This window comes from Triticum aestivum, chromosome 3A (genome assembly GCF_018294505.1).
Source record: "Triticum aestivum cultivar Chinese Spring chromosome 3A, IWGSC CS RefSeq v2.1, whole genome shotgun sequence".
Lineage (NCBI taxonomy): Eukaryota > Viridiplantae > Streptophyta > Magnoliopsida > Poales > Poaceae > Triticum > Triticum aestivum.
The window spans coordinates 404,336,338-404,361,993 of NC_057800.1; positions in this window are offsets into that span (position 1 = coordinate 404,336,338).

Here is a 25,656-nt window from a genome sequence, read left to right on the forward strand (position 1 = left end):
TATTAGCTACATTGCTTGCAAGGCTTATCGTGATGTACATTACCGAGAGGGCCCAGAGATACCTCTCCGACAATCGGAGTGACAAATCCTAATCTTGATCTATGCCAACTCAATAAACACTATGAGAGACACCTGCAGAGCACCTTTATAATCACCCAGTTACATTGTGACGTTTCGTAGCACACAAAGTGTTCCTCCGGTATTCGGGAGTTGCATGATCTCATAGTCATAGGAACATGTATAAGTTATGGAGAAAGCAATAGCAACAAACTAAACGATCATCGTGCTAAGCTAATGGATGGGTCAAGTCAATCTCATCATTCTCTAATGATGTGATCCTGTTAATCAAATGACAACTCATGTCTATGGTTAGGAAACATAACCATCATTGATTCAACAAGCTAGTCAAGTAGAGGCAAATTAGTGACACTATGTTTGTATATGTGTTCACACATGTACTAAGTTTCAGGTTAATACAATTCTAGCATGAATAATAAACATTTATCATGATATAAGGAAATATAAATAACAACTTTATTATTGCCTCTAGGGCATATTTCCTTCAGTCTCCCACTTGCACTAGAGTCAATAATCTAGATTACATTATAATGATTCTAACACCCATGGAGTCTTAGTGCTGATCATGTTTTGCTCGTGAGAGAGGCTCAGTCAACGGGTCTGCAACATTCAGATCTATATGTATCTTGCAAATCTCTATGTCTCCCTCCTTGACTTGATCGCGGATGGAATTGAAGCGTCTCTTGATGTGCTTGGTTCTCTTGTGAAATCTGGATTCCTTTGCTAAGGCAATTGCACCAGTATTGTCACAAAAGATTTTCATTGGACCCGATGCACTAGGTATGACACCTAGATCGGATATGAAGTCCTTCATCCAGACTCCCTCATTTGCTGCTTCCAAAGCAGCTATGTATTCTGCTTCACACGTAGATCCCGCCATGACGCTCTGCTTGAAACTGCACCAACATACAGCTCCACCATTTAATAAAAACACGTATCTGGTTTGTGACTTAGAGTCGTCCGGATCAGTGTCAAAGCTTGCATTGACATAACCATTTACGACGAGCTCTTTGTCACCTCCATATACGAGAAACATATCCTTAGTCCTTTTCAGGTATTTCAGGATATTCTTGACCGTTATCCAGTGATCCACTCCTGGATTACTTTGGTACATCCCTGCTAAACTGATAGCAAGGCACACATCAGGTCTGGTACACAGCATTGCATACATGATAGAGCCTATGCCTGAAGCATAGGGAACACCTTTCATTTTCTCTCTATCTTCTGCAGTGGTCGGGCATTCAGTCTGACTCAACTTCACACCTTGTAATTGTAACATCCCAAATTTTCAATTTGGAATGTTATACATTAGATCATCACTTCATATCATATTTTTATTTTCTCTTGTCCTGATCCAGAAATTCTACGCAACTCAAGGACCCACAGAGAGAGTTCGGGATTTCGTTATTTTCATATTTGGGCTTTCTCAAATTTTGAAAATAGGATCATTTGATTTGATTTATTTTATCTTCAATTATTTCTATTATACAAATATGAGAGAGGGAATAAAATGACTTCCCCAAAATAAAGAAATATTGAAGATTTAATAAAAAAATCAAATAAGATTTTTATTTTGGAGTTTTTGGCTAGTTTATTTGAATTTAGGAAAAATTGCACGTTTTTCAAAACTGCATTTTAGGGCCAAGAAAATGTTCGTCTCGTTCTAAATATTTTATTTAGGCGGTGAAATTTTTTTTTGGCATTTTTTGAATTTTTCTTAGTTTCGGCGGAATTGTTTTTAAAAAAAAGTACCGCGCACCCGACTAGGCCGAAGGCCTAGCCGAGCCAGGCCAGGCCCGCGCCCGCCGCCGCCTTCCCCACGGGACACCGCCCGCCGCCGCAGCCGAGTCTGGCCGGGGCATGCCTCCCGAGGCCGACCCCGACCTGGCGCCCCCTTCCCCAAGCCGCGCCACCCCCTCTCATAAATACCCCGCCGCCGCCGCCTCACACCGCCACCTCGACCCGCCCCACCTCCCGTAGCCGCCACACGCCGCCGCTTGCCGTGCCGCCCGCCGCCGACGCCGCCCCACCCCGCCGGAGCCCCGAGCCACCGCAGTCCGACGAGGTAGCCGCGCCGTTCGCCGCCAGTTTTCCAAAGAAAACCGATCCGGTTTTTTTGAAAGCCCTAGGTTTTTTTATTTTATTAGATCGGTTTTAACGGTTCTTTTATTTAGCGAGCGTTCGCTCGTTCGTTCATTTTAACGGACGAGTTCACCGTTTAGTTTCAGATAACAAACGTTCGTTCGTTAATCTGTTCGTCAGTTTTCTCTTTTTCTCGGATTTTTCCGCGATTATTTTTGATCGCGATTTCTGATCCGATTTTCGTTTTTGTTTAACTTTTCGCTCATTTATCGGAATCAGGCGATTGAAGCGCCTAGAGTTTCGTCTCGAAACCCTCTTTCCGTTTAACCAACTCAAACAAGTTTTTGCTTCTGTAAAATTTGACTTAGGTCCAGATTAGTAATCGAAGCTTGTTTTCTTTCGCCGTTTGAGTTTCGTTGTTTCGTTCCATTTGTTTCTTTTTTGCAAACCGGAGTTCTTAAGTTGAACTTTCTGGTTAGATCTGTTATTTGAGTTTTACCTGTGCATTAGATGAGTACTTATTGTATGCTTGTTTGTTTGTTTGCCTTAGAGTACCCGGAGTGCGCCGCTTGCTACTTCAAATCTCTAGGTTTCGCGGATCACCAGCAAGGCAAGTAACACTTTGATCATACCTCTTACTACCCAGTTTTATTGCATTAGATCAATCCTCAAACAATTGCATTGTTAGGATCTGAATAAATTGTGGGTTGGGAAGTAGATGAGGTAGCACCTATTACCTGTTTTATTATCAAACCCTGGGAGTTACTTCTACGTTTGCTTATGCCATGCTATGCTTGTAGATGTGGATTGGGTTTGAGTTTATCCATGACAGATGTCAGAATGTTAATTAATGGTTCAACTTAAGGTGGCAACTTTAATACACATCTGGGTGGATTGAGGCACCTAGGTATTCCAGCGATTGCCTGTTTTCTTTATGGACCGCCACCCAGGCTCAAAGGGATCATGAGATTATTCATACTAGAAACTTCCTTGTGCAGCCACAAGCTACTATGGGCTCTAGCATAGTTGATTAATTCGTGTGAACTCTTACAGTGGTAGACTAGCAGATGTAGGGGAAAGTAGGTGTAACGGTCTACCCGATCATAAGGTGCTAGTGCTTTTGAAAGACTATGTCTCGGTCATCTGTTTCTCAAACACCATGTAGTGCGAGAAATCCCAACGGAGGAGATCGAGTCTTGTGGGGAAAAGTGCGCAAACCTCTGCAGAGTGTATAAACTAATCATGATTAGTCGTGTCCCCGGTTATGGACGTCTTGAGTATCTAGTACTTGGATTATCATGTGAATCCCATCATGCGACTTTAATTAATTTTGTTGGGTTTTAATGATGATGTTTAATTGGGATTGAGAGGGTGTATACGCTCTCAATGTTTAACAACTACCATGATAGTTACATAAAATTTATTCCTTTGCAGTAGGGAAAAATTGGCTTTATGCAGAACTGTAACCATAGAGCTTTCCACCAGCCAAATATGCATGTAGTGATAGCATTATTCTGTTCTTGCTCTACTGTGTTACTTTGCCAGCATATTCCATGTGCTGACCCGTTTTCGGGCTGCAACATTCATGTTGCAGACTTTTCTGACGACGAGTAAGGAGCCTTAGGTCATGGTTCTATACTCAGTGATGCCGTTGGAGTTGATGGACTCACTTATCTTCCAAGCCTTCCGCTGTTATCGTTATTAGATGGCCTTAAGCCATATTATTTGTAATAAGTTCTCTTGTGAGACACTCAATGTAATAAGTGTGTGATTGCTACTCTGTTATAAATCCTTCAAGTACTGTGCGTGTCAGCATTACTGATCCAGGGATGACACTGATGCACATAGATCAGACTGTTTGAGGTCTGGTCGCTACAAGATGGTATCAGAGCACACACTGACTGTAGGATATGACCACTAAGATAAAGACCTAGATCACTATTCTCTTCTCATTTTTGACTTCTCATCTTTTCTACTCTTTTAGGATGGCGGATGCAAGGAACAAGTTCACACAACCGGATGAAGATACACCCTTTGGATGCCACCTGAAGTAAGTCACTAAGTACCTGAACATCGGAGTACCAAGCTTCACCGGGACCTACAACGCAACTTTACCCGAAGAGGAGCGCTGGATGATTCAAGTTCAAGTTCCAGGAAGGACGTTCGTGCCAGTCACCGAGCCCATAGAGTTTTCCTTTGATGCACCAACCTGGAGTCTAGGAAAGAGCATGCCAGCCCACATCACCATGGGACATACTGGAGAAGTTTACCGCAATGATCTCAAGGATACTATCTACCAGATTTGTGGGCGCTGAGATGAGCAATGGGAGATGATTAGCACCAGGAAGGATAGATCAATCACAGCTTTTATCAAGGAGTTAAACCAGCACATTCGACGTTAGGAGAACCAGATGTGCGCAGGCATGATAGATCTGAAGAAGGCGGTGACAAGAATCACGGAGCTGGAGGAAGAACTCAAGGCTACACGTGAAGATTATGAGGAGGAAATCGTCATACTACTGGAGAAGAATGACGACCTTATTAAGAAGATCGGAATATTCATGGGATACCCCACACTAGTAGAAGAAGACGAAGAACCCAAGGAGATTCGCCCAGAAGACTACATCATTATCGACGACACCGACTCTGACCTGAGCAATGATGACTATGAAGACGAAGCCGGAGCAGATATCATGGAGTCTGCAACCGAGGAATATTTCTAGTAGACCACCACATCAGTAGTAGTATTCCACCATGTAAATAGAGTAGTCCGAGCACTTTTGTAACGATAGTTCTAGAACGATTGTATGACCTTGTTTGATTTGAGTGAAGTGATTTTGTTTGCATTTGCCTCATGTGCATATGGGTAGTGTTTTCTCTCTAGACCTCAATCTATTCTTAATTCTCATCTTTTCTAAACCCTTAGATGCCTCTGAGACGTGACAATGGATTTTCTTTCCTCCCGGAGCTCACTCAGTTGATCCAGCAGCATAATGCATTGATGCAGTTGCTAGTCCAGAATCAGAATCAGGGGAACAACAACAACAACAACCCACCACCACCACCACCTGTTGATAACTTAACGCGTTTCCTTAGACTGAATCCGCCGGTGTTCTCCAGTAGCACCGAGCCTATAGTAGCAGATGATTGGCTCCGCGAGATTGGAAGGGAGTTAACCACTACAGGCTGTACAGACGCTGAGAAGGTGCGTTTTGCCGCACATCAGTTGGATGGACCAGCAGCATCATTGTGACGCCCCGAGACCGATGCGCCAGGTGTCTTCCAGTTATTCGCGTTGTTGCCATGTCATTCGCTTGCGTGTTGCATCTTGCCATGTCATCATGTGCATTGCATCATCATGTTTTCAAACTTGCATCCGTACGGGTTTCCCTAGTTCCGCCTGTTGTCCGTTCTCAACCCAAACACACTCGCACGCGCCTGCGGCACATCCGAATATTATTTTATAAGTGGCCGGAAAATGTTCTCGGAATGGGATGAGAGTTGGCGTGCAGTCTTATTATAGTGTAGATAGATCGCCTGCAAAGTTTCATCACGTTCGGTGTCCGTTTGACACCCCAACGGATAACTATAGCGGCAGTATAGCCGGTCTAACGTCGGATGTTTTCGGTCTCCGGAAACAGTTGCGGGGCCCTCTCTCTCTCTTCTCCCCCTCGCAGTCTCACCACAGCCCACCTAGTCCATCCTCCTTCCCCTCTTCGCTTCCGGAGTTGTCTGATGCGATCGCATGGTCCGAAACCCTCTCTGCTCAGTGCATCAAACCCCCTCGCGCGCGCGTCCGAAAAGTTGTCCCGGACCCGACTCGGACTGTCGCCACCGTTGTGTCCGGATCATCCCCAAACATCTACAAAACATCTTCGTTTTCCTTTTTGGACTCCCTACCTATTTTATTCTCGTCTACCGGATTCCGATCCGATGATCCAAATCCCTCTCCTTTAATCCTTTTGCTATATATATCAGACCAAGCCCTAAAAACAAGGTCGTTTGTCCCCCTCAGCCGCCGCCTCACTCCAAATCCCCCTCGGGATCCTTCCCCTCGGTCGCCGCCGCATCCTCCTTGTTTTTCTCAGCCACTCAACCAGATCCACTCCTCCTGTCTTCCTAGAGATCCACCTCCTCCTTCCCCGAAGCTCCTCCTCTGCTTTCTCCTCGAACCCGTAGCAGCAGCGGAGCAGGAGCCCTCGCGCCCGAGCCTCACTGACCCTGCAGGCCGCGCCCTCCGGTGACCCCGCCGGCGGCAGCCACGACCAGGACCGGCCTCATCCCGTTTCTCTCCTCCTCCTAATTTTTCCTCTCTCACTCTCACGGTGGCCCTCTCTCTCTCTCCTTCCCAGGAACAAGCAGGAGCTTGCTCAAGCCCCACGGCGTCGCCGCCGTCGTTTCGCTTCGTCCGGTAGCCCCCGAGCAAGCGCCACCACCGGATCTGCTCGAGCCCGCCTCGCCTTGCGCCTCAAGTCCCGCGTCCACCATGGCCGTGGAGCACATCGGCGTTGTTCTCGCCTCCCTGCAGGAACCGAACTGCGCCGCCGCGCCCAGTTCCTCTGCCTCCTCTGCTTCTTCCTCGAGCCCGCAAGGGAAACGAGCACGGCACCGCGCCCTGCTTCCATCCCCGCCACCGCGCCATGCTTCTTCCTCCTCCTCGAGGAGATGCCCCTCGCCTTGAGCTCCAGCGCTACAAGGCCGCCTTCTGCAGTTCGTTTTCGCCGGAGTTCCCCAACACCAGCAGGTCACCACACCTCTTCTCCGTCGCCTCCTTCCTATCTCTCTCTCTCACCGAACTCCCTCTGTCTCCTCTATAACAGAGTCATCGCCTGAGAGGCTCCTCGTCCGCCGCCACCTTCAACCAACGCCGTCGGCGCCCCAAGTTCTGTGCCATCGCGCCGTCCCGGCCCTGCATCGCCCTTGCCCGTTCCTGCGTCGGCTTGAACCCGTCACTGTCGTTTTTCCTTCAGAACGACGACCAGCACCAGCGACCGCTCGACCACGTTGACTCGATCGAGTCAATCGCCAGATCCACAGTGCCTGGACCGGCCTCGCCTCGGCCCAGCTTTGCCTCTGCCGGCCTCTCCCTCCTCCAGCAGGCCTTGGCCCAATGTGAGCCCCCACAACCCCCTCTTGGTTGGGCCAGCAGAGCTTTCAGATTCAGCCCGATAGGGTTTTTTCCCTGTTCTGTGATTTTGTTCTTTATCCGCAGGATTGCAGTTTTACAGAAAAGCCCTTGTTGATCATGCATTTAATATCTCACAAACCGTGCATCGGATTAAAATAAATTATATATGAAACTTGCTTAGAATTTCATCTAGTTTAATAATATGCAACTTTCATCCATGTTAAAAATGTTTAAACTGCTGGTTGTGTAATTTTGCTCCTATGCCATGCTAAAATGCTTTATTTCATAACTAAATAACCGTAACTCGGAATTTAATAACCTTTATATGTAAATGGGTCAGAAAAATGCCTAGTTTAACATGGTGGCTTTACTTTGCATGTTTAATAGCTCTAAAATTGTGTTTAGGGCAGAGTAGTGCCAAACCAATATATGCATATGGGGATTTACTGGAATTGTTGTTCGTTGTTTCCGGCCTCATTTAAACTTGACTAGATATGTAGTTTTACTTTGCTTCACCCTCTTGCCATGTTTAACAACATTTAATATTGTTGGGTACATAAACAAGATCGAACTAAATAACTTGAATGTGGTGTTTCGTCAATATGCAACGGAGTTGCATGTTGAGCTCCACTTAATTTGTAGGATTGTTTGTGCATTTTTCCATGCCATGCTTCATTAAACCGAACATGCATCATACTTGTTTGTGCATCGTGCCATGTTCATGTGGTGGTTGTTTACCATGTGGTTTGCTTCTTTCCGGTGTTGCTTCCTCGGGTTGGTTCCGATAACGTCGCGTTGTGAGGATTCGTTCGACTACGTCCGTTTGTCTTCTTCATGGACTCGTTCTCCTTCCTTGCGGGATTTCAGGCAAGATGACCATACCCTCGAAATCACTTCTATCTTTGCTTGCTAGTTACTCGCTCTTTTGCTATGCCTATGCTGCGATACCTACCACTTGCTTATCATGCCTCCCATATTGTTGAACCAAGCCTCTAACCCATCTTGTCCTAGCAAACCGTTGTTTGGCTATGTTACCACTTTGCTCAGCCCCTCTTATAGCATTGTTAGTTGCAGGTGAAGATTTAAGTTTGTTTCTTGTTGGAACATGGAGATGTTGTTCCTTGTTGGAATATGTTTACTTGTTGGGATATCACAATATCTCTTATCAAATTAATGCATCTATATACTTGGTAAAGGGTGGAAGGCTCGGCCTTATGCCTGGTGTTTTGTTCCACTCTTGCCGCCCTAGTTTCCGTCATATCGGTGTTATGTTCCCGGATTTTGTGTTCCTTGCGTGGTTGGGTTATAATGGGAACCCCTTGATAGTTCGCCTTGAATAAAACTCCTCCAGCAATGCCCAACCTTGGTTTTACCATTCGCCACCTAGCCTTTTCTTTCCCTTGGGTTGGCCTGCCCAAGGGTCATCTTTATTTTAACCCCCCTGGCCCAGTGCTCCTCTGAGTGTTGGTCCGACCAAGTAGACTTTGGGGCCACCTCGGGGCAACTTGAGGGTTGGTTTTACTAGTAGGACGTCTCATCTGAGTGTGCCCTGAGAACGAGATATGTGCAGCTCCTATCGGGATTTGTCGGCATATTCGGGCGGTGTTGCTGGACTTGTTTTACCATTGTCGAGGATGTCTTGTAACCTGGATTCCGAGTCTGATCGGGTCTTCCCGCTAGAAGGAATATCCTTCGTTGACCGTGAGAGCTTGTGATGGGCTAAGTTGGGACACCCCTGCAGGGATTTGAACTTTCGAAAGTCGTGCCCGTGGTTATGGGTAGATGGGAATTTGTTAATGTCTGGTTGTAGAAAACCTAAAGTTGACCTTAATTAAAATACATCAACCGCGTGTGTAACCGTGATGGTCTCTTCTCGGCGGAGTCCGGGAAGTGAACAAGGTGTTGGAGTTATGCTTGACGTAGGTTGTTCTAGGATCACTTCTTGATCATAGATTCTTGACCGTGCTTTTGCCTTCTCTTCCCGCTCTCATTTGCGTATGTTAGCTACCAAATATGCTAGTCGCTTGCTGCAGCTCCACCTCATACCTTTTACCCTTCCTATAAGCTTAAATAGTCTTGATCGCGAGGGTGTGAGATTGCGGGGTCCCCATGACTCACAGATTACTTCCAAAACCAGTTTGCAGGTGCCGATGATACCGTGCAAGTGACGCAACCGAGCCCAAGGAGGAGCTCGATGAAGATCTTGTCCTTTGTGTTGTTTTATTCTAGTTGATCAATAGTGGAGCCCAGTTGGGGTCGATCGGGGATCTATGTAGCATTTGGGGTAGTCTTCTTTTATTTTGGTTCCGTAGTCGGACCTTGATTGTATCTGGTTGAGGTAATGCTTTATTCCTGTAATTGTGTGAAGTGGCGATTGTAAGCCAACTATGTATCTCTTTCCCTTTATGTATTACATGGGTTGTGTGAATATTACCTCACTTGCGACATTGCTTTCAATGCGGTTATGCCTCTAAGTCGTGCTTCGACACGTGGGAGATATAGCCGCATCGAGGGCGTTACAAGTTGGTAATCAGAGCCTTCCCCGACCTTAGGAGCCCCCTGCTTGATCGAATCATTGGCGTTCTTGAGTCTAGAAAAATGTTTTGAGTCATTTAGAAATTATATATATCGGAGAGTTAGGAATTCTTTTACTCCTCAGTCCCTTCGTCGCTCTTGTGAGGCATCCTGACGTAGAGTTTTGACTCTTCTCTTCTAAAATTTCACTAAAAAATTAGGATCACGCGGGTATCTTGGAATTGTTCCAATGGTTTTGTGACGAGAACATTGTTCTTGGTGCCTCCTGTCATTTAGGGGTTGTGGCAGTGTCCCGGGGAGTTGAGCTCCGAGGTGGTGTCGTCCCAATTTAATCGTTGCAGTTCTGGAATACCTGAGTTTTGCCAACATCGAAAATCTCTTTTATGCAGTTGTTGGTGAGATAACCTCGACGCCACCCAGTACTGGGGAGGGAGTTCAGGAGTATTGTCATAACTCGTATAACGGATGCTTTTCGAAGGTTGAGGTAAACGATTTCCGAAGATTTCTTGGTTATGTGTTGAAGGATGGATACAGCTGGATGTAGGAATTGTTAGTTTGGGTGAGATATTATGCTTCCCCTGTATCCCCAACACCTGATTGCATAACCGAATTTTTTTGGGAGTTTATAATTGGGAATTCAAGTAGCTCTTAGGATATCTTTCCGATAGATGTATGATATGAAATTGGGGTTCGACGTCTAGTGGTCCACCTATTCACGGTTGGTTTTACAGTGGTCTCGTTGTGTCTTAAAGAGTCCTTGGCTATGCCGACTCGGGGACGCTTCGTATGTCATGTGCACTGCCTTGTACATGATGGTGATGTATGATCGAGCCCGTGTAGGCCCCACCATGAAAACTTCGGACGAAATCTCTATCATATGTTTGTTCCGGCTTATTCCGCAAGCCAATCCCTTGTTTTGCTTTGAGTTGTGGTATACGAGTTGCTTTGAAGTCAAATGTTGATTCCATTCCTTTCCTAAACGGTGTTCTCATATTCCTATGTGAATACTAATCCTTCATGATAATCGAGATTGTCATGTCAATCCTTTTCAACCGGTGTGTTTCTTTTCAAGTGGATCCGATCATTCCTACATCCGCAAGATTCAATCTAAGATCTCAACGGTGTTTGTTTCATCCATCTTCAAGTTGCCTTTGTTTTTTCCGCCCTCCCTCCCTTGCTTTTCTCCGAGGACTCACATATCTCAATCAAGTATCCTTTTATCCTTGTGAAGTCTCTCCATTCTTTTCTGTCAATATTCTTACTCGGTGTTTCTCATGAAGATTGTTGCGGAGCTTCAAGTTCTTCAATCTTTGTTCTTTTTCTTCTCCAGTGGATCCAATTCAAGCTTTGTTGATCATATCTTTTCCTTGTTCAAATGTTTTCCCATACCGTTGCACCTCTTTATCATTCACTTCTCACTATTCATTTGATCCGGAGTGCTGAAGATTCCTCAGAAGATTTGTTTCCATTCTCAATCCGTTCAAGATATTTTGAGGTTGTTAACCGGTGCTTTCTCTCTTTTAAATCATTCTATGGTGTATCTTTTCAGTGGGCCCTAACCCACAGGTCTTTTCCTAGGATCTTACCTGACTCTTCTTATTTTCCCGGAGCTATCCTCAAATTTATTTTCGAAGTTTGACGTAAGTATGATTTATCATCAGTCAAATGTGTTTTCCTCCAAGATCTTTCAAATTCTTTTCATCGTTGGTTCAACCTTTCCAATTTTAATTCCGGAGTACCTCAATAATTCATGGTGGTGTTTCTCGTTGTCATTCTCAGATTGGAAGACCAAAGAAGAGTTTCTTTTAAATCTTGTCCCATTCTCGGCCATCATCTCATAATTGTTTTTGATTGTGAGAATCTTTTTCACCCATGCGGAGCATGTCATGAGTTGTTTTTCCATTTCTTTTCCCCGAAGGCCATCTTTTCAAATATTATTCATTTCTCAGCTTTCAGCTCTCGTTCTCCAATTTTACCGGTGCATCATTCAAGTATATTCTCTAATCAGTTCGTGATCTATTCGTCCTCTTGTATCTAAATTCTCTCAAGTATCTTCGTTCATTTCATAATTCTTCCCGGTGTTCCTTTATCTTCCCTTCGGTCATTTTAATTCTTATGGTGGTTCGTGCAAGATTCCTCTTCTTTTATTATCATATTAATTCATTGGCTGTTTCGATTCCATGAGTGTTTCGTTGAAGACCTTATCAAGTTGGCGCGATATCTATCTTAATCCTTTCTTCGAGAATAAGTAGTATGCCAAATCCGTTGTTTGTCATCAATTTAAATTGGTGTTCTTGTTCATCCAAGTGATTAATTCCCTATTCCGGAGGTTCATCAAATTCTCGATTCAAGTTGTCTTTCCGGAGCTCAAAGTTATTTCAATTATTTCATCGCGAAGATCCATCTAATCATTGCAAGGATTCACCTTGTGTTTCCAACTTCTCTCTCCTTTCGTTTGATCATTCTTTTGTTTACCGGAGTTCTTCATGAAGGTTCTACATGGTGGTTCATCAGGGATTTAATTCCTTCTCGAAGTGTTCATCAACATTTTTTTTCTTAGGAGCTCAAGTTTCTTCATCTTACAATCTGGAGTGCAATTCTTTCTTTCGTATCATTGGAGGTGGTATTATGTCATTCTTGATAATTTGAGTTCATGTTTCGTGATTCACATGTTGTTAAGAATGAGGTATTTAAAATCCATCAACCTCGCCGTTGGAGTTATCTTGTGTCATGTTTCACCTAAAGCCTTCCCTAAGGTTTGTTCCTATTATGGTGCTTATAAATGACTCAAGTTCTTTTATCCTCCCGTGAAATAAGTTTCTCATCTCCTTGTTAATATCAATCCAATCTATTGTTTCCGTTAGTGGCAGATTTTCACCTCTTGGTTTTGAGATGTTTTTTTCATAAGCCCACTACAAGCTTACTCTTTTCGTTGTTGGTTTTCCAACAACTCCGTTCAACCTTTCTCCTAAGGATGCCTTTTCAAACTCTTTTGCGACAGAAGTTGGCTTTTCTTCTCCATTCTTTTATTTCTATGATCTAGCTTCTATTTCTCTCTTCCGGAGGCTTTGCGATGTTGTTCTTTTCACCCATCTTTTCGTTTTGTCAAAGATCATGTTCATTTCATGCTTATCCAGTTAACCGTAGTGTTGTACCCTTTTGCTCAAGTTCTTTTCATCTTATCAAGTCTTGCTTAACTTCTTAACCGGAGTGGTTTCAATATATATTTTGCCCTTCAACCTCAAGGTTTTTTTCGCAATGTTCTTTGTTCCTCTTTTCTAACGGAGTGTTTTCGACTTTGTTCACCTTCGTGGTATTCTTTTCTCGAAATTGTTCAACCTCGCAAGGTTCTTTGGTTTCACTCATTGGTCAAAGAAGCAACTTAGTTTTACCTCTTCTCTTCTTCTTCCTTTTCCCTCCGGTGCCATCCTAGATCTCGGGACGAGATCCTCCCGTAGTGGTGGAGTATTGTGACGCCCCGAGACCGATGCGCCAGGTGTCTTCCAGTTATTCGCTGTTGTTGCCATGTCATTCGCTTGCGTGTTGCATCTTGCCATGTCATCATGTGCATTGCATCATCATGTTTTCAAACTTGCATCCGTCCGGGTTTCCCAGTTCCGTCCGTCGTCCGTTCTCAACCCAGACACACTCGCATGCGCCCGCGGCACGTCCGAATATTATTTTATAAGTGGCCAGAAAATGTTCTCGGAATGGGATGAGATTTGGCGTGCGGTCTTATTATAGTGTAGATAGACCGCCTGCAAAGTTTCATCGCGTTCGGAGTCCGTTTGACGCCCCAACGGATAACTATAGCGGCAGTATAGCCGGTCTAACGTCGGATGTTTTCGGTCTCCGGAAACAGTTGTCGGGCCCTCTCTCTCTTCTCCCCCTCGCAGTCTCACCACAGCCCACCTAGTCCATCCTCCTTCCCCTCTTCGCTTCCGGAGTTATCCGATGCGATCGCACGGTCCGAAACCCTCTCTGCTCAGTGCATCAAACCCCCTCGTGCGCGCCTCCGAAAAGTTGTCCCGGACCCGACTCGGACTGTCGCCACCGTTGTGTCCGGATCATCCCCAAACATCTACAAAACATCTCCGTTTTTCTTTTTGGACTCCCTACCTATTTTATTATCGTCCGTCCGATTCTGATCCGATGATCCAAATCCCTCTCCTTTAATCCTTTTGCTATATATATCAGACCAAGCCCTAAAAACTAGGTCGTTTGTCCCCCTCAGCCGCCGCCTCACTCCATATCCCCCTCGGGATCCTTCCCCTCGGTCGCCGCCGCATCCTCCTCGTTTTTCTCAGCCACCCAACCAGATCCACTCCTCCTGTCTTCCTAGAGATCCACCTCCTCCTTCCCCGAAGCTCCTCCTCTGCTTTCTCCTCGAACCCGTAGCAGCAGCGGAGCAGGAGCCCTCGCGCCCGAGCCTCACCGACCCTGCAGGCCGTGCTCTCCGGCGACCCCGCCGCCGGCGGCCATGACCAGGACCGGCCTCGTCCCATTTCTCTCCTCCTCCTAATTTTTCCTCTCTCACTCTCATGGTGGCCCTCTCTCTCTCCTTCCCAAGAACGAGCAGGAGCTCGCTCAAGCCCCACGGCATCGCCGCCGTCGTTTCGCTTTGTTCGGTAGCCCCTGAGCAAGCGCCACCGCTGGATCTGCTTGAGCCCGCCTCACCTTCCACCTCAAGTCCCGCGTCCGCCATGGCCGTGGAGCACATCGCCGTTGTTCTCGCCTCCCTGCAGGAACCGAACTGCGCCGCCGCGCCCAGTTCCTCTGCCTCCTCTGCTTATTCCTCGAGCCCGCAAGGGAAACGAGCACCGCGCCACGCCCTGCTTCCATCCCCCCCGCCGCGCCCTGCTTCTTCCTCCTCCTCGAGGAGATGCCTCGAGCTCTAGCGCTACAAGGCCACCTTCTGTAGTTCGTTTTCGCCGGAGTTCCCCAACACCAGCAGGTCACCGCACCTCTTCTCCGTCGCCTCCTTCCTATCTCTCTCTATCACCGGACTCCCTCTGTCTCCTCTGTAATAGAGCCGCCGCCTGAGAGGCTCCTCGTCCGCCGCCACCTTCAACCAACGCCGCCGCCGCCCCAAGTTCCGTGCCATCGCGCCGTCCCGGCCCTGCACCGCCCTTGCCCGTTACCGCGTCGGCCTGAACCCGTCACTATCGTTTTTTCTTCAGAACGACGACCAGCGCCAGCGACCGCTCGACCACGTTGACTCGATCGAGTCAACTGCCAGATCCACCGCGCCTGGACCGGCCTCGCCTCGGCCCAGCTTTGCCTTTGCCGGCCTCTCCCTCCTCCAGCAGGCCTTGGCCCAATGTGAGCCCCCACAGCCCCCGTCTCGGTTGGGCCAGCAGAGCTTTTCTTCTTTATCCGCAGGATTGCAGTTTTATAGAAAAGCCCTTGTTGATCATGCATTTAATATCTCACAAACCATGCACCGGATTAAAATAAATTATATATGAAACTTGCTTAGAATTTCATCTAGTTTAATAATAGGCAACTTTCATCCATGTTAAAAATGTTTAAACTGCTGGTTGTGTAATGTTGCTCCTATGCCATGCTAAAATGCCTTATTTCATAACTAAATAACCGTAACTCAGAATTTAATAACCTTTATATGTAAATGGGGTAGAAAAATGCCTAGTTTAACATGGTGGCTTTACTTTGCATGTTTAATAGCTCTAAAATTGTGTTTAGGGCAGAACAGTACCAAACCAATATATGCATATGGGGATTTACCGAAATTGTTGTTCGTTGTTTCCGGCCTCATTTAAACTTGACTAGATATGTAGTTTTACTTTGCTTCACCCTCTTGCCATGTTTAACAACATTTAATATTGTTGGGTACATAAACAAGATCGAACTAAATAACTTGAATGTGGTGTTTCGTCAATATGCAACGGAGTTGCATGTTGAGCTCCACTTAATTTGTAGGATTGTTTGTGCATTTTGCCATGCCATGCTTCATTAAACCGGACATGCATCATACTTGTTTGTGCATTGTGCCATGTTCATGTGGTGGTTGTTTACCATGTGGTTTGCTTCTTTCCGGTGTTGCTTCCTCGGGTTGGTTCCGATAACGTCGTGTTGTGAGGATTCGTTCGACTACGTCCGTTTGTCTTCTTCATGGAATCGTTCTTCTTCCTTGCGGGATTTCAGGCAAGATGACCATACCCTCGAAATCACTTCTATCTTTGCTTGCTAGTTGCTCGCTCTTTTGCTATGCCTATGTTGCGATACCTATCACTTGCTTATCATGCCTCCCATATTGTTGAACCAAGCCTCTAGCCCACCTTGTCCTAGCAAACCGTTGTTTGGCTATGTTACTGCTTTGCTCAGCCCCTCTTATAGCGTTGTTAGTTGCAGGTGAAGATTGAAGTTTGTTCCTTGTTGGAACATGGAGATGGTGTTCCTTGTTGGAACATGTTTACTTGTTGGGATATCACAATATCTCTTATCTAATTAATGCATCTATATACTTGGTAAAGGGTGGAAGGCTCGGCCTTATGCCTGGTGTTTTGTTCCACTCTTGCCGCCCTAGTTTCCGTCATATCGGTGTTATGTTCCCGGATTTTGCGTTCCTTGCGTGGTTGGGTTATAATGGGAACCCCTTGATAGTTCGCCTTGAATAAAACTCCTCCAGCAATGCCCAACCTTGGTTTTACCATTCGCCACCTAGCCTTTTCTTTCCCTTGGGTAGGCTTGCCCAAGGGTCATCTTTATTTTAACCCCCCTGGGCCAGTGCTCCTCTGATTGTTGGTCCGACTGAGTAGACTGCGGGGCCACCTCGGGGCAACTTGAGGGTTGGTTTTACTCATAGGATGTCTCATCTGAGTGTGCCCTGAGAACGAGATATGTGCAACTCCTATCGGGATTTGTCAGCACAATCTCGATGCTGGACTTGTTTTACCATTCTCGAGGATGTCTTGTAACCTGGATTCTGAGTCTGATTGGGTCTTCCCGCTAGAAGGAATATCCTTCGTTGACCGTGAGAGCTTGTGATGGGCTAAGTTGGGACACCCTTGCAGGGATTTGAACTTTCGAAAGTCGTGCCCGCGGTTATGGGCAGATGGGAATTTGTTAATATCCGCTTGTAGAAAACCTGAAGTTGACCTTAATTAAAATACATCAACCGTGTGTGTAACCGTGATGGTCTCTTCTCGGTGGAGTCCGGGAAGTGAACACGGTGTTGGAGTTATGCTTGACGTAGGTTGTTCTAGGATCACTTCTTGATCATAGATTCTCGACCATGCTTTTGCCTTCTCTTCCCGCTCTCATTCGCGTATGTTAGCCACCAAATATGCTAGTCGCTTGCTGCAGCTCCACCTCATACCTTTTACCCTTCCTATAAGCTTAAATAGTCTTGATCGCGAGGGTGTGAGATTGCTGAGTCCCCATGACTCACAGATTACTTCCAAAACCAGTTTGCAGGTGCCGATGATACCGTGCAGGTGACGCAACCGAGCTCAAGGAGGAGCTCGATGAAGATCTTGTCCTTTGTGTTGTTTCGTTCTAGTTGATCAGTAGTGGAGCCCAGTTGGGGTCGATCGGGGATCTGTGTAGCATTTGGGGTAGTCTTCTTTTATTTTGGTTCCGTAGTCGGACCTTGATTGTATCTGGTTGATGTAATGCTTTATTCCTGTAATTGTGTGAAGTGGCGATTGTAAGCCAACTATGTATCTCTTTCCCTTTATGTATTACATGGGTTGTGTGAAGATTACCTCACTTGCGACATTGCTTTCAATGCGGTTATGCCTCTAAGTCGTGCTTCGACACATGGGAGATATAGCCGCATCGAGGGCGTTACAATCATGGTAGGAGAATTACACTGTCACCTACCCTATAGCCACGGTGACATGGGACCAATTTCAGCAGGCTTTCCATATAGCCCATGTTTCAGCAGGAGCTATGGCCATGAAGAAGCGTGAGTTTCGCAACTTGCGCCAAGGAGGACGGACAGTTGGCCAATACATGGATGACTTTAGTAAGTTAGCACGTTATGCTACGGATGCAGCTAAGCAGGAGAAGTTTCTGGAAGGACTGAATGATGAGTTCATCATGCAGTTGATGGTAGAAACTTTTAACAACTACCGGGAGTTGGTAGATCGTGCTCTTATGATAGAAGGGAAGCAGCAGCAGATTGAGAACCGCAAGAGGAAGTATGGACAAGGGAAATACAATTCAGGAGCTCAGTAGAAGCCACGCTTTACCCCGAAATCGGGAGGACATTTTCAGCATACCCATGGAGGAGGGAGTTCGCATAATCATAATGGCCCCAAGAATGGTAATGGGAATGGGGGGAGCAACGGTCAGAACTGTACAAACCATCAACCCCAGCCAAGAGAGACCTGAGCCAAGTCACTTGTTATAAGTGTCAGAAGACCGGACATTATGCCAATGAATGTCCTGAAGCCTAGAATGGAAATGGCAATGGAAGCTCTGGGAAGAAGCCGAATCCTTTCAATAGGGGACAGGTGAACCACTTAACGTGGAGGAGGTTGAAGCCCAGCCAGACGCAGTAATAGGTAAGTTTTTGGTTAAGTCATTTACTGCAATCGTTCTTTTTGATACTGGTGCATCACATTCAAACATATCAAGGGGATTCGTGGATAAGTATAAACTGCCCACCAAGGTTCTTAGAACACCTATGTTAGTAAGCTCACTAGGAGCGGAGTATATGGCCAGTCAAGGATGTTTTCAAGTGCCATTGAGTATAGGTAGGCATGTGTTCCCCTCGGATTTAATCATTTTGGAATCACAAGGTTTGGATGTAATTCTGGGTATGGATTGGCTATCGATGTATGGAGGAAATATCGATTGTGCTAGTAACTCGATTTTGATTACCACCCCGGAAGGGAGAAGGATCAAGTATGTATCACGGCATGTGCCGAATAGGACTCAAGTAAATTCCTTATCAGGAGTTGTACAGGAGGAGGTACCGGTGGTAAAGGATTTTCCGGATGTATTTCCAGTAGAATTGCCAGGCACGCCACCGGATACAGACATTGAGTTTTTGATTGAGCTTTTGCCAGGCACAAGACCAATATCTAAGAGACCGTATAGAATGCCTGCAAAGGATTTGGAGGAGATTAAGAAGCAGATTAAAGAGTTACTGGATAAGGGATATATTCGCCCAAGTTCGCCACCTTGGGGATCACCAGTACTTCTAGTGGAAAAGAAGGATGGATCGTTAAGGATGGTTGTTGATTATCGAGGATTGAATGAAGTGATGATCAAGAATAAGTACCCACTGCCGATGATCAATGATTTGTTTGACCAATTGCAAGGAGCTAAGGTATTTTCCAAGATTGATTTGCGATCAGGATACCACCAGTTGAAGATTCGAGAGCAGGACATACCTAAGACAGCTTTTACCACAAGATATGGGCTGTATGAGTATACCGTTATGTCATTTGGTCTGACTAACGCACCTGCCTATTTTATGAACATGATGAACAAAGTGTTTATAGAGTTTTTGGATAAGTTCGTCGTAGTGTTCATTGATGATATACTGGTTTACTCGAAGAATGAAGAAGAACATAAAGAACATTTGCGTTTGGTACTTGGTAAGCTCAAAGAACATCAGTTATACGCCAAGTTCAGCAAATGTGAGTTTTGGTTGAAGGAAGTGGGATTCCTCGGACATGTTATATTCGGAGAAGGAATAGTTGTAGATCCCACCAAGGTTGTCACTGTGACAAATTGGGAAGCCCCAACAACAGTTGGAGAGATCCAAAGTTTTCTTGGACTCGCAGGATACTACCGGAGGTTCATTGAAAATTTCTCGAAGATTGCAAAACCTATGACGGAGTTGTTGAAGAAGGATACCAAGTTCAAATGGACTGAGGAATGTGGGGCCAGTTTCCAGGAGTTGAAGAAATGTTTGGTTACATCGCCAGTGTTGATTCTGCCAGATCAACGCAAGGATTATGAAGTATATTGCGATGCTTCAAGTCGAGGACTTGGAGCAGTGCTTATGCAGGAGGGAAGAGTTGTTTCATATGCCTCACGACAGCTTAAGCCCCATGAGTTGAATTATGCTACACACGACTTGGAGTTAGCAACCGTAGTGCATGCTTTAAAGACGTGGAGACATTTTCTCATCGGAAACCATTGTGAGGTGTACATGGATCACAAGAGTTTGAAGTACATCTTCACGCAGAAGGAGTTGAATCTCAGGCAAAGAAGATGGTTGGAGCTCATCAAGGATTATGATATGAGATTACATTATCATCCCGGAAAGGCTAACATAGTAGCTGACGCATTGAGCCGCAAGAGCCATGTCAACACACTAATGACCGGAGAGTTACCAAAGGAGTTAGCCGAGGATCTTCGTGAGCTATGTTTGGAGATAGTTCCGAGAGGCTATGTAGCAGCATTGGAGATTCACTCTACTCTGATGGATAATATTAGAGAAGCTCAGAGACCGACAAGGAGACTGCCACCATAAAGGAGAAGATGAGCAAGGGAAAAGTTAAAGAATTTCGTGAGGATGAACACGATACCTTATGGTTTGAAGACCGCGTTTATGTGCCTAATGACCCGGAGATCAGGAAGCTAATTCTGCAAGAGGCCCATGATTCGCCGTACTCGATTCACCCAAGAAATACCAAGATGTATTTGGATTTGAAAGACACTTTCTGGTGGACCAGAATGAAGAAGGATATTGCAGAGTATGTACCAGTTTGTGATGTATGTCAGAGAGTAAAGCTAGAGCATCAGAAGCCAGCAGGATTGCTATAGCCATTGCCGATACCCGAATGGAAGTGGGATAAGCTAGGCATGGATTTTATCACGGGATAACCCAGGACTCGTTCAGGCTATGACTCGATATGGGTTGTAGTCGATCGCTTGACGAAGGTAACTCATTTCATCCCAGTGAAGACCACTTACACCAGTGCTAAGTTGGCAAAGATATACATGACCAGGATCGTATGTCTGCATGGAGTTCCGAGAAGCATTGTATCAGATAGAGGAACCCAGTTTACCTCAAAGTTCTGGAATCAGTTGCACGAAACTTTGGGTACCAGGCTAGAGTTCAGTACAACTTTTCATCCGCAGACCGATGGACAGACCGAGAGAGTCAATCAGATTTTGGAGGATATGCTGAGAGCCTGTGCGCTAGATTATGGATCTAGTTGGGATGACAACTTGCCATATGCAGAGTTCTCTTACAACAATAGTTATCAATCCAGTTTGAAGATGGCCCCTTTTGAAGCCTTGTACGGAAGACGGTGCAGGACACCATTGTCGTGGTACGAAGTTGGAGACCGCCAGTTATTTGGACCAGATTTGATTAAGGAGTCTGAAAAGATGGTGAAATTGATTCGCGATAGGCTCAAGGTAGCCCAGTCCAGGCAGAAGGGCTATGCAAATTCTAAATGCAAGGAGATAGTTTACGAAGCCGGAGATAGAGTTTATCTTCGTGTATCTCCACTTCGAGGAGTTAAGCACTTTGGAGTTTAGGGAAAGTTAGCGCCACGTTTTGTGGGACCATACAAAGTTTTGGAATGCATGGGAGAAGTTGCTTATAAGTTGGAATTGCCTGAGGGATTGTCGGGAGTTCACGACGTGTTCCACGTTTCCCATTTAAAGAAGTGCCATGCAAAAATGGCGGATATACCGTTGAGAGATACAGTGCCACTGGAAGCGATTCAGTTGGATAGTGATTTGACCTATGAGGAGAAACCAGTTAAGATTCTCGAGTATGCCAGCCGAGTCACCCGTAGCAAGGTTATCAAGTTTTGCAAGGTTCAGTGGAGCCACCACACCGAGGATGAAGCCACCTGGGAGCGAGAGGAAGATCTGCTGAAGGACCACCCTCACCTATTTTCTAGCCAACATGAATCTCGAGGGCGAGATTCATCTTAAGGGGGGTAGGTTTGTAACATCCCAAATTTTCAATTTGGAATGTTATACATTAGATCATCACTGCATATCATATTTTTATTTGCTCTTGTCCTGATCCAGAAATTCTACGCAACTCAAGGACCCACGGAGAGAGTTGGGGATTTCGTTATTTTCATATTTGGGCTTTCTCAAATTTTGAAAATAGGATCATTTGATTTTATTTATTTTATCTTCAATTATTTCTATTATACAAATATGAGAGAGGGAATAAAATGACTTTCCCAAAATAAAGAAATATTGAAGATTTAATAAATAATCAAATAAGATTTTTATTTTGGAGTTTTTGGCTAGTTTATTTGAATTTTGGAAAAATTGCACATTTCTCAAAACTACATTTTAGGGCCAAGAAAATGTTCATCCCATTCTAAATATTTTATTTAGGCGGTGAAAATTTATTTTGGCATTTTTAGAATTTTATTTTATTTTCTAGAATTTTTCTTAGTTTCGGCGGAATTGTTTAAAAAAAAGTACCGTGCGCCCGACTGGGCCGAAGGCCTAGCCAAGCCAGGCCAGGCCCGCGCCCGCCGCCGCCTTCCCCGCGGGAGACCGCCCGCCGCCGCAGCCGAGTCCATCCAGGCCACGCCTCTCGAGGCCGACCCCGACCCAGCGCCCCCTTCCCCAAGCCGCGCCACCCTCCCTCTCATAAATACCCCGCCGCCGCCACCTTACCCCGCCACCTCACCCCGCCACCTCGACCCACCCCGCCTCCCGCAGCCGCCGCACGCCGCTGCTTGCCGCGCTGCCCGAAGCCGACGCTGCCCCACCCCGTCGGAGCCCCGAGCCACCGGAGTCCGACGAGGTAGCCGCGCCGTTCGCCGCCGGTTTTCCGAAGAAAACCGACCTGGTTTTTAAAAAAAAAAACTAGGTTTTTTATTTTATTACATCAGTTTTATCGGTTCTTTTATTTAGCGAGCGTTCGCTCGTTCATTCATTTTAACGGACGATTTCACCGTTTAGTTTTAGATAACGAATGTTCGTTAATCTGTTCGTCAGTTTTCACTTTTTCTCGGATTTTTCCGCGATTATTTCTGATCGCGATTTCTGATATGATTTTTGCTTTTGTTTAACTTTTCGCTCATTTATCGGAATCAGGTGATTCAAGCACCTAGAGTTTCGTCTCGAATCCCTCTTTCCGTTTAACCAACTCAAACAAGTTTTTGCTTCTGTAAAATTTGACTTAGGTCCAAATTAGTAATTGAAGCTTGTTTTCTTTTGCCGTTTGACTTTCGTTGTTTTGTTTGATTTGTTTCTTCTTTTGCAAACCGGAGTTCTTAAGTTGAACTTTCTGGTTAGATCTCTTATTTGAGTTTTACCTGTGCATTAGATGAGTACTTATTGTATGCTTGTTTGTTTGTTTGTGTTAGAGTACCAGGACTGCGCCGCTTGCTACTTTGAATCTCTAGGTTTCGCGGATCATCAGCAAGGCAAGTAACACTTTGATCATACCTCTTACTACCCAGTTTTATTGCATTAGATCAATCCTCAAACAATTGCATGGTTAGGATCTGAATAAATTATGGGTTGGGAAGTAGATGAGGTAGCACCTATTACCTGTTTTATTATCAAACCCTGGGAGTTACTTCTACGTTTGCTTATGCCATGCTATGCTTGTAGACGTGGATTGGGTTTGAGTGTATCCATGACAGATGTGAGAATGTTAATTAATGGTTCAACTTAAGGTGGCAACTTTAATACACATCTGGGTGGATTGAGGCACCTGGGTATTCCAGCAATTGCCTGTTTTCTTTATGGACCGCCACCGAGGATCAAAGGGATCATGAGATTATTCATACTAGAAACTTCCGTGTGCAGCCACAAGCTACTATGGGCTCTAGCATAGTTGATTATGTCGTGCGAACTCTTACAGTGGTAGACTAGCAGATGTAGGGGAAAGTAGGTGTAACGGTATACCCGATCGTAAGGTGCTAGCGCTTCTGAAAGACTATCTCTCGGTCATCCGTTTCTCAAACACCATGTAGTGCGAGAATCCCAACGGAGGAGATCGAGTCTTGTGGGGAAAAGTGCACAAACCTCTGTAGAGTGTAAAACTAATCATGATTAGTCGTGTCCCCGGTTATGGACGTCTTGAGTATCTAGTGCTTGGATTATCATGTGAATCTCATCATGTGACTTTAATTAATTTTGTTGGGTTTTAATGATGATGTTTAATTGGGATTGAGAGGGTGTCTACGCTCTCAATGTTTAACAACTACCATGATAGTTAAATAAAATTTATTCCTTTGCAGTAGGGAAAAATTGGCTTTACGCAAAACTGTAACCATATAGCTTCCCACTAGCCAAATATGCATGTAGTGATAGCATTATTCTGTTCTTGCTCTACTGTGTTACTTTGCCAGCATATTCCATGTGCTGACCCGTTTTCGGGCTGTAACATTCATGTTGCAGACTTTTTTGACGACGAGTAAGGAGCCTTAGGTCGTGGTTCTATACTCAGTGATGTTATTAGAGTTGATGGACTCACTTATCTTCCAAGCCTTCCGCTGTTATCGTTATTAGATGGCCTTAAGCCATATTATTTGTAATAAGTTCTCTTTTGAGATACTCGATGTAATAAGTGTGTGATTGCTACTCTATTATAAATCCTTCAAGTGTTGTGCATGTCAGCATTACTGATCCAGGGATGACACTGATGCACATAGATCAGACTGTTTGAGGTCTGGTCGCTACAGTAATACAGGCAAGAACCCTTTCTTTGCCTGATCCATTTTGAACTTCTTCAAAAGTTTATCAAGGTATGTGCTTTGTGAAAGTCCAATTAAGCATCCTGATCTATCTCTATAGATCTTGATGCCCTATATATAAGCAGCTTCACCGAGGTCTTTCATTGAAAAATTCTTATTCAAGTATCCTTTTATACTATTCAGAAATTCAGTATCATTTCCGATCAACAATATGTCATCTACATATAATATCAGAAATGCTACGGAGCCCCCACTCACTTTCTTGTAAATACAGGCTTCTCCAAAAGTATGTATAAAACCATATGCTTTGATCACACTATCAAAGCGTATATTCCAACTTCGAGAGGCTTGCACCAGTCCATAAATGGATCGCTGGAGCTTGCAGACTTTGTTAGCACCTTTTGGATTGACAAAACCTTCTGGTTGCATCATATACAACTCTTCTTTAAGATACCCATTAAGGAATGCAGTTTTGACATCTATTTGCTAAATTTCATAATCATAAAATGTGGCAGTTGCTAACATGATTCGGACGGACTTAAGCGTCACTACAGGTGAGAAGGTCTCATCGTAGTCAACTCCTTGAACTTGTCGAAAACCTTTCACAACAAGTTGAGCTTTGTAGATAGTAATATTACCGTCAGCGTCAGTCTTCTTCTTGAATATCCATTTATTCTCTATGGCCTTCCGATCATCGGGCAAGTCAACCAAAGTCCACACTTTGTTCTCATACATGGATCCCATCTTAGATTTCATGGCCTCAAGCCATTTTGCGGAATCTGGGCTCATCATCGCTTCCTCATAGTTCGTAGGTTCATCATGGTCGAGTAACATGACTTCCAGAACATGATTACCGTACCACTCTGGTGGGGATCTTACTCTGGTTGACCTACAAGGTTCGGTAGTAACTTGAGCAGAAGTTTCATGATCATCATCATTATATACCTCACTTACTGGTGTAGGAATCACTAGAACTGATTCCAGTGATGAACTACTTTCCAATAAGGGAGAAGGTACAATTACCTCGTCAAGTTCTACTTTCCTCCCACTCACTTATTTCGAGAGAAACTCCTTCTCTAGAAAGGATCCATTCTTAGCAACGAATATCTTGCCTTCGGATCTATGATAGAAGGTGTATCCAACAGTCTCCTTTGGGTATCCTATGAAGACACATTTCTCCGATTTGGGTTCGAGCTTATCAGGTTGAAGCTTTTT